This window comes from Eptatretus burgeri, chromosome 10, assembly GCF_056783735.1.
Source record: "Eptatretus burgeri isolate ZD-2024b chromosome 10, Ebu_testis_v1, whole genome shotgun sequence".
Classification (NCBI taxonomy): domain Eukaryota; kingdom Metazoa; phylum Chordata; class Myxini; order Myxiniformes; family Myxinidae; genus Eptatretus; species Eptatretus burgeri.
In genome coordinates this window covers 44461914-44476250 of record NC_140970.1, presented here as the reverse complement: position 1 = coordinate 44476250, position 14337 = coordinate 44461914, and the positions used below count along the sequence as shown (strand labels likewise).

At 42.2% G+C, this 14337-nt stretch overlaps 1 protein-coding gene across 14 annotated transcripts in view; it reads left to right on the top strand.

Moving 5' to 3' along the window:
* The window catches only part of LOC147018441 (membrane-associated guanylate kinase, WW and PDZ domain-containing protein 1-like), a 324904-nt gene that overhangs the window by 111339 nt on the left and 199228 nt on the right, over positions 1-14337 (top strand). The window lies entirely within an intron of this gene.

Below are 14337 nucleotides of genomic sequence, written 5' to 3'. Positions count from 1 at the left end.
ATTAAGGTACTATGTCTGAAGTTTAATTTTCCCAGCATGTTGCCAAATATGGACAAATTCGATTCTTCAACCAATTGTTATTTTCACATCATGGAGTTGCTGGTTTTGCTCATCAAAGAGTTTTTTTTTTTTTGCATTAGCAGTTGCTCTTTTTCAACCAATGCTTTGCTGGATTTCTACCATTGAAGCCTTTTGGAAATTAAATTTGATTTCTGTATCAATGGGCAGATACATCCTCAGTTGAAACATTGGAATGAATGCTGAATTTAGATATTGTGGGTGAGTTGGGACCTTTAATATTTTCAGTGTTTACACTTGGTGTGTAATTCATGAGTCAACCAGCTTTGTCACACTGTACGTTATTTTCAGAGTTCATGGTAAAGTAAACAAAAGCTAAAATTGTGTGCTTTCTCAGCAACTGATGGCTGCTTCAAAAATAGAGGAGATTGCCACTCAGCAGCTGAATTGTGGTGCATCGATGCACTGTTTGCTTGTAATAATGATGTGGACCAGGGGTAAGTGGGAACACGTGACAAGTTGAAACGTTGCAATTATCGAATCAGTTCTTTATTTGATGACATTGTCAGTGTTGTGGAAAATTACAGACAAGGAAATGAAGAAAGGGCCTTGCCACCATTTTATTTTCAGGAAGACATGCACTAGGATGACTGAAGAGGTTATCAAACAAACTGATTGGATAATCACAATATTTCAATCTGCTCCATATTACAGCTATTCCCAATTTGCCTGACATGTCTTGGTTTCATGTTAAAATTGTTTAAACAGCAAAAGTTTACTGTCTTGGTCAAGAATAAGGGTATAAACAACACAATCCTTTAAATTTTGTTTTGTTGACAAAGTCAAGTCTCACTGGGGGGGGGGGCAAGCAGAAAAACATAAGAGAAAGAACACAGTGGAAAGGGTGGAAACACATGACCTGCAGGGTAGAGGAACATTTGTAAGAAGAATGAAAATGGGAAAGAATGAGATTATGGGGAAGGGAAGGATGGCACATGAGTAAACAAGCTGGATACAAGTTCAAACGCAGCAAGAAGTGGAAGAGAAAATCTTGGATGAAACTGAAATGAACAAAAGCAAAAAGGTTGGTGGAGAAAGAGGGGAGAAAACACAATAACTTTGAAAGGAAAGGGCATGCTTGGGGAGAATTAATGAGAGTTGAAATGAGGGATGAACTGAGGAAGTGGTGAACAGCCATGTTGAAGCCCTGGAGGGAAGAGTGAGATTGAAGAGATTGAGGAAGTTGGTTCCCCAGACAAGAGAAAAGAGGAGTGAGCAGTGAGCCTGGATTTTGGGTTTCATGAGAAGTGGGTTACTGGCAGACTGTTAGTTGCAGAGAAATGTGGAGGGGAAAAGGGGAGAACAGAGCATGGGAAGGGCAGAGGAAGCAAGACCACAAAGGAGGTGGTAGAAGAGAGAGAAACCACCTACCTGTCTGCGATGTTAAAGTAATAGGCCCATAGACTCTTCATTGCTGGAGACACCAATGATTTTGAAGGCCTTAGATTCCATAGCAACAAGCTGAGAAAGGTGTGAGGCAGGGGCATCAGTCCAAAGGGGACAGTAGTACTCCATCAATCTACACATGAAAACCATGTAGGTCGATAAAAGTTCAGATGTGCCAAGGAAAGACTGCATAACAGAGAATGCCCAGTTATGGGCTGGCTTTGGAGGCCATCTTGGCAATATGGTCTGTCCAAGAAAGATCATATCTGATGGTGAGGTCCAAATGTTTGAGTGGCTTAACCTCATCATGTGGTTTGTTAAGGAAGTTCAACAGACAGTCTTTTCAGAGATACAGAGTGAGTGTGTGGGGTTTGTCAGGGTTGAAAGAATGAAATATATATTCCAAGTGTTGGACCAGCTGCTGATTCTATCAAAGCCTGCTTAGGGGGTCAGTAATAGGGATAGTAACACCCCTGATGTCGAACTCAACAGCTGGTGGATCAGTCTGGTACAGCTGCTCAAAGTTACCAGCCCAGCGGGCCTTCACTTTGGAGTCCTCTGTCAAGAGCCCACCACCCTCCGCTCTAACTGCAGTTCACCAAGGGATGGGCTTGGAGGAACGCAATGCGCAAATTCCCCTGTAAGCAGGACAAGAATCACCTGTCCACAGGTGATGCTCTACCCCCTCACATATTCCACACACATAGGCCTCCTCGTCCACCCTCAGCGCACGTACAGTTTTATTCCTCAACTCCCTGAACAGCTCAGGTCTGCCATTAAGCTTGGCCTGGTGACTCTGGTCAATTATATCCAGTGTCCTTTGAGAGACAAAATTCTTATTCGCCCTACAGTGAGTTCCAAGACATCCACCGGCAAAATCAAGGATGGTGGTCTTGAAGGTACTCCACAACTCTTCAGGATTCCCCAAAGCACCCAGAACCCCAAATCTCCACTCAGCCTATTCGCAAGCTCCTCAGATACTCTCTCATCATTGAGCTTGCCAACATCCAGCCTCGGCTGGGATGGCACCATTCTCCTGGATTTAAGCTGCAACTTTAGAGTTGCCACCACAAGCCTGTGGTCGATATTGAGGAACTGAGCACTCCGGTAGACCCTGCAGTTCTGGATCATCCTCCAGTGACCATCAATGAGCACATGGTCAATCTCCTTTGCCACACCGCCAGCGTTGGAATACCAATTCCAACGATGAGTCAGTGTGCACTGAAACCATGAACCAGCCACTATAAGTCCATGACTTCTTGCAAAGTCAAGTTACTTGACTTTGCAAGTGCCATTCTGGTTCACAGTTCCAGACCATTGGGAGCCAACACATGTCTCATAACCATCACCATCAGTTCCAGTTGATGCATTGAAACCCCCAAGACTTGAAGAGTATCTCGCCTGGTGCACTGATCAACCCCAGACTCGAGCGTGGCGTACAATACATCCTTCACGGTGAGATCACTCAACTCAATCGGAGCATACACAGAGATCAGGGAAATGACACCTAAGGAGTGACGAATCCTTCATCTCATAATATGCTCATTGATCTGTGTTACCTCAATTATCATTGGAGTCAGCTTGTTGGACACAGCAACAGCAACTCCTGTGGCATGGTAACAATCAGAGCGATCAGACCAATAGTAGGTGTTTCTACCCGCCATGATCTTGTCGCAATCCGGTCTCTGAACCTCAGAGAGTGCTGCAATACTAATGTTCAAACGCTTGAGCTCAGATGATAAGAGAGACAGGTGATCATCCTCTCTTAGGGATAGGACATTCCAGGCATCTACCTGAGGGGACCACCTCAGGTTAACCCATGGAGACCGCCGGCTGGAAGACAACACCTCAGCAACACCCTTACATACACTACCGCAATCTGACCAGGGAATGTTACCCCATGGTTTTTCTCCAACCTTCAAAGAGTGGGGCTTTTGAAGACTTTGCCACAATCCCGTCATCCAGTGAGATGCCCTGCGAAGGGAAGCTGCACAGGAGGTACTCCCACGGAGTGGGTTTTCAGATTTCTTTGCGTTTTTGTGTTTTGCGGAGTGAAGGGTTTCACGGTGGCCTGAGCACAAATAGTGCCACCAACCTCTTAAAAAATTGTTACCCAAATGCAGGAGGACGTCCACAGACACAGTTGGGTACGAGATATGGATGGTGGTTGGCTGACAAGGAGCTCTTCTGCCCTTTGACAGGTTTTGTTTTCTCAACAAAATCTGAGAGGAAGAGATGACAGGTCCTCTGCCCTTTGACACAATAAGCTTTGACGTTTGGGTCCTCAGGATCTTATGTGTGTTTTGGGTCCTTTTGGTCTTTTGACCATCGTGAACATAGTCATGTTAAAAGATTGGCCTTTAAAATCTGACTAAAATCATCCTTATGAAGGGGGACAGACATATACACAAATACACACTATTTTATATAGCTAGAAATTTCCAGCTGAGGCAGACACATGGTGCACCACCATACAGGGCACGTGGTTGATTTGAAACCACCCTCATTCCACTCCTCCAAAAAGGATATGTTAATCTTTATGTCATTAATATACAAGTTGCATTTTAAACTCTGCCACCGAAGGTGGACGGAGTTTATGTTTTCACCGCTGTACCTGTTTTCTGTGAGCAGGATATCCCACAGAGTTATGGATGCATCTGGACAAAATTTGATGGACATGTTGGGTGTTTGACAAGGACGAGATTATTAGATCTTGTTGAAGGTCCGAATCCGGATTCGGATACTAGTTTTTTTTTTTTTAAAGTGATGAGTCACCATTGAGAGATAGGGCCAAAAACGATCTGTTGCAGGATATCTCAAAAAGTTGTGGATGGATTCAGAAGAAACTTGGACAGGTTGGGTGTGTGACGAGGACAAATTGATTTGATTTTGGTGAAGACCCTGATTCAGATCCAGATATGAGAATGAAATTTTTTTTTTAAGTGATTCTTCACTATTGAGAGAGAGGGCCAAAAACTACATATAGCATGATATTTCAAAAAGTTGTGGATGAGTTCTGACAAAAACTTGGTAGATGAGTTAGGTAGGTGACAAGAACAAGGCGATTAGATTTTTGTGTGTGACAAGGACAAATGGTCTGGATACAGATCTGGCCTATCAGTGGGATACAAAACGTAAACTGTTCAGCCTCAAAAGCTACTATTTTCTCTCATCATAGCATTTTGTAACAACATTTCCCAATCAATAACTTTTCAATCCCACACGTAAATAGCATTGCCCTGTCAGACAAGTCCCAGGCTTTGAAATCATCCGCTTGTGGGTACCGATGGGCATGGATATAGTCGTGTCAGCAGACAGATTCATGACTGCCTCAGGCTTGATTGCACGGAGCTTTGGAAACGTGTTTGAGAATGAAACTAAAACATGATTTTTGTTGAGATTAGTTTTTCTACTAAAATGATACCATCTCTCTAATATCAACAAATGTACAGCAAAGAGCAAATAATTAGGAAAGTTAGACAGTGAAAAAGATAATTCTGCACATTAAGCCTGAGCTGTATTTACATCCCAACACTAATTTAATTACAACGCATCCACATCTATCCCACACTAGAGTCCAAGACCACATTATGCAATGGAGGCAATGACACAGCCAGCCAGCCACACTCACTGGAAAGATGTTTTATGTTTATTATTAATTTGTATTTTTGTGGAAATGGAGAGAGGCCTAAGAAGAGAAGGATAGGTAATGGAGGGATATGTGATTTGTGGAAAGAAAAAAATTTATAGGGCAGAGGAGTTTTGAAAAGGTAAAGTACAAACACAGTTAAGGTAAGCACATACATTCCAACTTGTATACTCACCCCAGCTACCTGTCTTCATCCTTTCTCAATCTTGCTGCGTTCGATTTAAGAAATCGAATTCCTATTGAAAATAATGCACTATTCTATTTCCTGGTACTCTTCCTGGTAAGCCATTCCAACTGCTAACTACTCTGTGAGTAAACAATTGCATTCGCAAGTTGGTTCTAGTTCTCTTCTTTATTTTCATGGTGTCTCATGTCCTATCCCATGAACAATCTTTGAAATACCTACTTGCATCTCTGTCCACCCCCATGAATATGTGGGATCTCAAATATTTCCATCATCTCCTCACATAATCTTCTCTTCTCTAATGTAAACAGCCCTTCCTTCTCTCATCTTTCCCAGTGTGACCACTCCTTGGCTTTTTTTCACAAGATCTTGGCGTCTTGGTTTTCTATAGGTTTTCTTGGCGTGTAGGTTTTCTATTATCATCGCTTTTCCATAACCTTGTGAATTCTTGGCTTTTTTCATTGGCTCACCTTGGCATTTATAAAAATGAGGAGTGGTCACACTGATCTTTCCTTGTAGTTGGGTACAGTTGACTCGTGGTGAGGACAGAGATTGAGGGATTTGAAATTTGGCTGAAAACAGCAGGATTAAGCATTTAGTTTCTAAGCTTCTGAAACCTGACCTCGTGTCAGAATTACCTTGCAGGTCCCAATTGGATTGAAAGTGAAAACTCATCTGGCTCATTAATGACCTTAAGGCTTAAGGGAAGGGGTAATTTGTTTGGCCCACTTGGTGTGATCTACATCCAATGCCAGCTCACACCCCTAATACCCTCAGGGTAACTTGCGATGAGCACTGAAATGCCATGTATGAAAAGACATGTTGTCGGACCGCGCTATCGGCGGATTCACTATTCGCGGTTTTGAAAATGCCACCTGCTTCGACATTTGTGGCCCTGTGCTTCCTGTATTTGTGGGTTTTTTTTCACGGTTTTTCACGGGGATTTTGGGTTTTTCCCTCATGAATCGCGAATCGCCGGGAATATATCCCCCTCTTTTTCCATTGAGACAATGCTCTGACATCACAGATTCGGCATTTGCAGCATTTTCCAGGAACCGTATTCCCCATGAATATGTGGGGTCTGACAATATAGCACTCATCAAAACCCTCATAACCAATTTTAAATGCAGTATATAAACACATAAATATAATAACTAAATCTGTCAACCCTGCAATAATTCTGCTTTCCCTACACTGAATTTTCTCTAATGTAGCTACATATTTAATGCAATGTAGTGAAAATAGAGTGGAGTTACGGCCTTCCTCGGCTTGTCTAAAATGCCATCAGTACTTCCTCTCATTTACCTCGGAAACATTAGGTTTATGCATCCTCAAATTAGATTTGCCTCATTCATTTCTGCCTGACACTGTGCTTGACTGCTTTATTGCTTGGCCTATAAATATTGATAGACCCTTGTCCTGAGTCTCATGTTGCACATTCTCCCCGACGAGGAAAATAAGTCCTTTCTCCATTTTGCCATTATGTCGACTTCCATCGTCAATTTTCAGGCCCATTCCCCCCAAAACTTACAAACATTCCTTCACATTTATTCATCCCAGATATTTACTTTACAGCCGTGTTGAATGTCATCTGAAAGTTTTGATAAAGGAATCTATACTCTTTCATCAGTGAGTAAGCTGTCGACGGCACCCTGAACAAACTCAAAATTCCTGCACTCTCAATTGAGTACTTGCATCAGAGTGGCGACCCATCCAGGATTGTAACCCCCAGCCAGTGAAACTGCCTCCGACAGCCTTATGCGGCTAATGGCGTGAGGAGGATAAACAAACTGCAACATGCTCTTTCACTGTATTTATTTGAATTACAGACAGTAATAGACATAAACCTCATGACGCCCGTCTTGTTGCAGGAGTTTCTCCCTTTCCTTCGAACATATTTGTCTATTTTCCAGGTGCTCTTACCTTTTTCCCATTCTTGAGCCAGTTTTATGTCAAATTATCTCTCCTGCCTTCTATCCATTTGCTCCACCATAGCTGGCACAGCTACATTGGATTAACCTTGGATTTGGGTTCGCATCGTCACGGTTGGTCAGACGCACATTGTCAACATTGGATTTTAGATGGAAAGAGACGGAAGGCATTTTCAATAATGACGGCATTCGGCCAACATCGGTTGTTGGTCTGCCAACCATGAATTAATGTTTGATGTGGTGATGGACCAATGTTCGACCAATGATCAAATCGACATCAAACCAATGATCAATTCGACAGAATGATTTATGTTGGCCCGATGTTTGTCCAACGTAGCTGTGCCAGAAGGGAACCTCGGCTAAAAACCTATGTGTAAACTTATCAAACGATGCAAATCTAGATAAACCTGTATTATTCCAACCTCTGTTGCATTGTGGGCAGAACGTACATTCTGAATCTGGAAGGTCGGAGGTTGGATTCTGACCCTGCCCGAGTCATACCAGAAACTTTAAAAATGGAATGCACTGCTTCTTCACTTGACATTCACTATTTCAATAGAGCATAGACAAACCCTATGAGTTGGTATCCCTTGGAGAGGAAGATTTATTCCTGAAAGTGACCAGGTGACTGCGGAGACAAAAGCACAGTCACTAGATAGTGCTTCTGGCACCCAGTGTGTTCAGGGAAGTAACCTCCTCCAAGGTCAACGGCTGTGTTTGACTGATGTCAAGTCTTGTGTTGTCTTTATCTCCGTCAGAATGTGTGTGTGTGTGTGTGTGTGTGTGTGTGTGTGTGTGTGTGTGTGTGTGTGTGTGTGTGTGTGTGTGTGTGTGTGTGTGTGTGTGTGTGTGTGTGTGTGTGTGTGTGTGTGTGTGTGTGTGTGGCAGCTCTTCCATGTGGCTTAGATACTGTAGAAAAATAAATAAATCCAACTCTACCATGGTATCATGAGACAAGCTGTCTCTATTCTTTTTTTTAACTCCAGTAAATTTGTTAAACATTATCAACCTTTCACACACCCAGTACTGCACACGCTTAATGATTCCCTGCTGTCTCCCTAAATCCTTTTTAAAACAAGGTTTTTATATTTGCTATCTTTCAGTAGGCTGCCTCCCACGATCCAATACCTCTCTTATCTTAATTGCGTTGTTAAATCTCAGATAACTTACATTTATGAGGAGCATTCACAAGGTTTTCAGAAAGAGATGCTCACAATTGTCCAAGAAACTGTTTTCTTTATTTTTCAATATATAAGTATATACAACCAGAAGAAAAATATTTTCTCGCGAACCACTGTATGTCTTGTAAATAATTTCAAGTGTTTATTACCTCCGCCACTGAAGGTGAAGGAGGTTATGTTTTCTCCCCTTTCTCTGTTTGTTTGTTTGTGTGCAGGGTATCTCAAAAAGTTGTGGACGGATCTGGATGAAATTTGGTGGACATGTTGGCTTTGTGACAAGGACAAACTGATTAGATTTTGATGAAGATCAGAATCCGGATCTGGATCCGAGAATAATTTAATTTTTAAAGTGATTCTTCACCATTGATAAATAGCACCAAAAAAGATGTAGTACTGTATGTATAGCATGTTATTTCAAAAATGTATTGGGCCTGATATGTTATCGTGGATCAGGCATTGTGTGGCAGATAAGAGTTATGCACTCAACCGAGTGCCCTTCTCGTTTGTTATTCTTTCACAGCTGAACCGTGGCACCTAGAGACCCCAGATTTTGAGTGGAGTTGCATCAGAATCAGTGCAAGGTTTTAAGTGACCACACGTTGGCTTTGAAGGCCGTTTCAAGGCAAACAATGGCCACTATAAAGTGTATATTTGGGATGTGGGGTCAGGCAGTACTGCCGTCGGCCCACAGGCAAAAGATAACCACCATGAGGCCAATAACTCCAAAGCTTTTCAATGTCCAACACATTCCAAAACCACTGCCGGGAAAAGGCCGGGCAGCGCCGAATACCTTCCCCTCATCCCCATGGGCAGCGCCGGGTGCCCTGCTCCCCTCCACCCCCCACGAATATACTTATGTATTTAAAACACAAAAAAACCTTGATTTTTTCTTGTTCTATTGGATGTCTCTCCTTCTGAGGATTTTTTGAACACCTTTCATGCCATATTGGAAGCGATCCAAAATACTCTCGTGACAGTCTTGTCCATCAGAAAACGAACTACCTTGACTGGTACAATTCTGGCTATTGGTTTTCTGTCAGCAGTTCAAATCCCATTTGCTAGTAATAAATGTTGTTAAAGGTTTCACGCATGATTACAGCAATGACACTGCGACAGCTCATTGTTCTTTTAAAGGTTATGTTTTGTATATATATACGCAGGGCTGGATTAAGACAGCCTTAGTATTGACCAAAAAATAATCCAAATTTGAAATAGAAGCCAAATTTATTGATTGGCAGATGTGCGTGCCCCTTCCCCCCAACCTTCCCCCCCCCAACCTTCCCACCTTGTACAGAGCTACAACACTACCTGAAAATGTGCAGGTACTTTCATCGTGGCAGTTAGCTGATAAATTATGAATAAAAGTAAAGGCAAATAAAAGTAAAGTTTGAGGGCCTCCCCAAAATTAAGGGTACCCGGCCTGTGCCCCTCGGGCGCCATTGTTAATCCGGGCCTGTAAATACGTATATAATGGGAAATATATGGAATAAAATGATAACCTTTATCATATCATGATAATAAGTTTTATCCATAAAACGAGCAGGACGCATCGTTTTTATCTTGCCAAAACGAAGTTTTTGCAAGATATGTTGGTCAGCTTGTATGTTTTTTTTTTTTATTTTTATTTTTTTTGTCTGTAATCACGTATAAAAAATTCTGCAGAGCACAGTTATCATTGGAAATTTTTGTAACTTCGCATATCAGAGGCCTATAGAGGTCCCTTTCAGTGCACAAAATTTTGAAGGTCAAGGTCAAAGGTCAAGGTCACTTTGTCGCAAATCAGGGGAGTCGACGAAACCCTTATTTTTTGAGTAATTTTGATCGGATCATCTTTAAACTTCATGGGAATATGGTTCATGGTCTGGCGCTCAGCTGATTAGTTTTTGGTGGCGATTGGCCTTGACCTTCATGGTTAGCGCCTGAGGTCAAACATATTTGACCCCAAGGTCAAATTTTCAAGTTTTCGGAACCATATCGTGTAGTACCTCAAATTGAACACCTCGATGAGTGCTTTCTAGATATGTCAAGCTTGAGACATTATGACGTCATTTGGTGACGTTATGAGGCAAAAGCATATTTTTCATGGTTACTCTGTTGAACGATTCTCATCGGAATCTCTCGTAGGCAGATATTCCTCAAGGAGTCGCTCCTGGTGGATAGCAGCTCTGTTCACCTCAGTGTGACCTTAAAGAAGTCACACATGGTCACCTTTTGGCAAGATACGGGTCACCCTGCGGGTGACATTGGTTTATTTTTGTTTGTTTGTTTGTTTGTTTTGCAGTTCTTTACACCATAAATCATACGATATGATAATATAATCAGTCATGCAGTCGAGCAGGGAGAATAATATTTTAGCTCCACTGGTACAAGGTGCTGAAGAAACGAAAACAGTCCAAGTTTAAATGAAGATGTTCCTTTGCATTGAGAGATTGGTGTGGATATCATCCAAAATTTGAAGGATTGGTGAACGAACACTCGCCCTGGCCATCCACGATTGAGTGCTGTTGTGCAGTAAGTAACCTTGAGCGTGTTTCTGGTTTGATTGCAGTGCAAACAAAACTGAAACCTGGATTGTAATCCATAAAGTTTGAAGTTTTACAATCTCACCCTTCTATGGTCCAGTCGAACCATACACACCAATTTTGTTTTCCAATAAGGTTACTGGCTTCGGGATTATATAGCTTATCGATCCTGCAAGTGATTGATGATGAAACCGTCACATGCTAAAAAGGCTCACACGTGAGTTGTGTTAAAAGGTTTCTATTAACATCGTTCTGTTCAATAATAGTGGAAAGCGGCGGTGTAAGTCAATAGTTATGACATTTCGATGATATCAAGTCCCTTTCTGTATCTCCCTGATGTAGATCCTGCCACTTGCTTCAGAATACCCAGCCCTCACCATGTAGGCCTAAACATATCTTGTACAATCCCACATTCCTGTAAACTAGGGTGGCAGCCACTCTCTTAATATAATTTATTTGGTTAAGCTTGTGTGCTTATTGAGGGAGTGATCAAAGAATGACTGAATGAAAATAGGCTGCATCTTCAGGTGTGGTCGTTTGTTGATAATTGAGCACTTTGTTAATGATAATAAATGTAATAATGATAAATTCCATCGTTTTTTTTTTAATTTATCATTATAATACCATCACATTATAACACCCTTGATAAGGGAAAAGGTGAAATAAATGAAGAGAATTGTTTTGCCCTTAGGTTGCTGAAGACCGCTGCTCACACATGATGTTTGAACACATGTTTTGCATGTAGTCAATGATTCCAGAACTACTTTGGTGAGACATCTTAACAGATGTACCGATAGTTAGCCAGGTTATGTCTGGTAATGTTGGCTACCTGGAATATGAGCTGCAGCCCACACAGCAACCACACTGAAATAGTGAGCAGTGTGACAAGGTGGCAAGGGATACATGAGAAGACTAGACCTCTAGTTACACACATTTTAGCGAGTAGTTTGTTCAGGGTGCCGGCAATATCTTGTCTATTCACCACTAAATACAATGTGGGATTTTTAACATCCACCAACTAATGTTAGCGCATAGGGAACCCATTTAAACGTTCATCTGAGGGACGGAGCACTTTGCGAAGCACCAGTAATATATTATTCCGTACATATGTATATATATATATATATATATATATATATATATATATATATATATATATATATATATATACACATATATATATATATGTTATTCTGTACATACATATATAGAGGAAACAATGTCTATGTACATATATACCTCATTTATACCAATTTCCATTGCAGCACCTCCACCACTGCCCGCACCCATTGCACCGTCACCACTGCCTGCCCCCATTGCACATCCCTACTGCCTGCCCCCGTTGCACTGTTACCACTGCACCTCCGCCATTGCCCGCACCCATTGCACCATCACCACTGCCCGCCCCCGTTGCACTGTCACCACTGCCAATATCCTCAGCAGCCTCACTTCTCAACAGTAACCAACTATTATCTACAAATTTCCTACATTCTGCTACTTGCTGCAAATTATCGAAGTGTTCCTTCAACCCTGTAATAACTTTCCTCAAGTGGACGATTTCCTCACACTTCCTACATCAATAAGAACCCTCTGCTTCCCCCATTGTTGATGTGGCCCACATTGAGCAACTGTGACATTTTACGAACTCCTCATCCTTTCTCCTTCGCTCTCTATTTGTAACCTTCTTCACCCCCCCCAAACCCCCCACCCCCACCCCTACCCCCATACTCCGAAGGCCCCAACTGACTTCACCCCAAACTTATCACGAGGCCTCGCCCTGCTTATTTCAATAAACTAACTCAACTACCCGCTACAACTGTCATGAATACAAAAAATATAAGTACAGTTCCACAGCCCCTGACACAAATCTCGATAACAAAATATGCAAAACGCTTTAGGACTGGAAACTTAGCTTGAGAGGGACTGGAAGGAGAGCTCGCCACTCAGTCGTCCTCGTGTGCCGATCCCTGAAACTTACCTTGAGTAAATCTTCTTTGGTTGCTTTGCGCAGCTTCTTTGGCTCGAGGAGTGTGGGAGGAGTCAATTAATTTTTTATGTATATATATATATATATATATATATATATATATATATATATATATATATATATATATATATACACACACACACACACGTCGCTTCACTGACGAGGACAATAAATGGGCGGGGAGAGGGGGGGGCGGGGGGAGAGAAAGAGAGGAGGCAGGTGTAGGGTGAGAGAAGGTAGGGGAGAGCGAGAACACGTTGCTATTCACTGTGGGACGGAGAGTGCATAGAGAGACACACACACACACACACACACACACACACACACACACACACACACACACACACACACACACACACACACACGCGCAGAGACAGCGAGAGAGCGACAGAGGTGTGGTGGGAGAGTACTGCATTTTATTAGGAGGGGGAGCGAGGAGGGGACAGAGTGAGAGAGAAGGAGCGTGCGGGAGGAGGATAAAAACACAGGAGAGGGGTGGATGTGGGGTGAACAAAGAGAATGATATGTGATGATTATTGACCGAACACGAAGAAAGACAAAGAAAAAATCATGTAAGAACAGCTGAACATGACACAGAGTTTGTAAAGTAATCCGCAAAAACTTTAATATTCCCGTTCCAGAAAATTTGTGGGAAAACGAACGAAAAGCATTCACTGAAAACATTGAAGTACCGCTCACGTACAACCTCGTGATCCCATCGGGCATGAACATCGAAATCAAAGTGTTGCGATGAGATGTCATACTGAGTTAAAAAAAAAAAAGGAGAAGAAGGCATTGCTAATTGAGGTGTTAATACCAGTTATTTTGGACTAACGATGCAGAAATCAAGAAAATGACCAAATACCAAGACCTGAAGAACGAAGTGAAAAGATCCTGGAAGCTGAAGAATGCTAAAGTTGCACCAGTGATGACGAAGAACATCAAAGATATTGAAACTATCCCTGGGAATATTACTACAAACGAATTACAGTTGTACCCTGTCCGGGGCTCAGTGACGATCTTGAAGAGAGCCTTCGGCACAAAACTTTGAGAACAAATAAACTTCACAGCTTGTTCCATCAATTGTGACCCCTTACCCAAATAAAGGTGGATACTTTGAGCTCAGCCTGGAAGGACTCCATTCCACATTTTGAAACCCCATATGTAGATACCAATCAATGATGCGCACGTGCACACACACACACACACACACACACACACACACACACACACACACACACACACACACACACACACACACACACACACACACACACACACACACACACACACACACACACACACACACACACGTGCCAAGTTCTGTTATGGTAATACAGTTTATATGCATACACAAAGGCATACAACACATAAAAACGACAAACACAAAGATTTACCTTCAAACAGAGTTCTTTGAAA